Source organism: Schistocerca americana, chromosome 5 (assembly GCF_021461395.2).
Source record: "Schistocerca americana isolate TAMUIC-IGC-003095 chromosome 5, iqSchAmer2.1, whole genome shotgun sequence".
Taxonomy (NCBI): Eukaryota; Metazoa; Arthropoda; class Insecta; order Orthoptera; family Acrididae; genus Schistocerca; species Schistocerca americana.
Window position 1 is genome coordinate 507,441,460 of NC_060123.1, and position 1,414 is coordinate 507,442,873.

General features: G+C 54.9%; 1 pseudogene; it reads left to right on the forward strand.

Moving 5' to 3' along the window:
- Positions 1-875: 875 nt before the first annotated feature.
- Positions 876-993, forward strand: LOC124617352 (annotated as a pseudogene).
- Positions 994-1,414: the final 421 nt, after the last annotated feature.

Here is a 1,414-nt window from a genome sequence, read left to right on the forward strand (position 1 = left end):
GTTCTCGGTACTGATTTCTCAGGATCTATGCACCCAAATGGCGTGAAATTGTAATCACATGTTTGTTATAGTATAATATATTTGTCCAATGAATACCCATTTATCAAATGCATTTCTTCGTGGTGTAGCAATTTTAATTGCCAGTAGTGTACATTGCCTGCCATCTAACGTTTGGCGGTGTTGATGCTGCTGACGGTGGACAGATAGGGACTGCACAGTGTCTGGCAGAGTGAGTCAGCAGCGAAGAGGCAGCGCCCAGGATCTGGGGATCCGGGTAGCGCGGGAGCCGCCCCTAGCCTATGCTGCCGTGGCGTGGCGTGCCCTTTGCTCGCCGCCGCACGTGCCTCCCTGCTGGGGCGATTGCCGCCGCAGCCTAAACACCGCCTCGTAATCACCGCGGCGCGGCGCCCTGCTGTTTGTTTAACCAGCCGTCCCGTCGCGCTTTCGCACTGACGCACCTTACAATAATATATAGCGCGCCGGGCGATGAGGGAGACGCCCGGCAACCCTTCTGCGAGGGGCGGCCGTCATCTGACTGTCGGCGCAGCGCGTGGCGCCTCCGAGCCGTCCCCCACACCCTCGTTCACCCTCGTCCTCATCTCAGCAGCCACCTGGCTATCTTCTTCAAGTCTGCGCTACGTGCCACTGACCCCTGTCTATCACCACTCCTTCTGACACAATGAACATTTTTCGAGGTGAGATTTTGCCTTCGTAATGAATGACTTGTGGGCGCCGCTAGTTATTCGTCCTCTTGGAAGGGCCAAAGCCGTTTTGCGATACTCACTGGAAAGTGGGCTTCGTCCAGCGTGCAGATGATGGGTCGGATTTCCCGTAATCCTTCTAAATGAATAGCAGGCTGCTGTTCTGGTTTAAGGGGCAACGGCCTTGCCGCAGTGGATACACCGGTTCCCGTGAGATCACCGAAGTTAAGCGCTGTCGGGCGTGGTCGGCACTTGGATGGGTGACCATCCAGGCCGCCATTCGCTGTTGCCATTTTTCGGGGTGCACTCAGCCTCATGAGGCCAATTGGGGAGCTACTCGACAGAATAGTAGCGGCTTCGGTCATGAATACCATCATAACGACCGGGAGAGCGGTGTGCTGACCCCACGCCCCTCCTATACGCATCCTGCTCTGAGGATGACCTGGCGGTCGGATGGTCCTGGTAGGCCACTCGTGGCCTGAAGACGGAATGTGTGTGTTCTGGTTTATGGATGTGTTTGCGATGAAGTCTTGCTCCTGACAAATTGCTGCTCGCTCCGATCCTCGTGACGCAAGGATGTCTAGATGGTTTGCGTTCCCATCAGCGACCATCGCTGAAACTAGAGCTATCGTCGACTTTTTAAAGGTCACCATAATTGCACTGTTGTTAATATAGTTGCTCCCCATGTACGCAGTTTCTGGAGCACTGTGTAT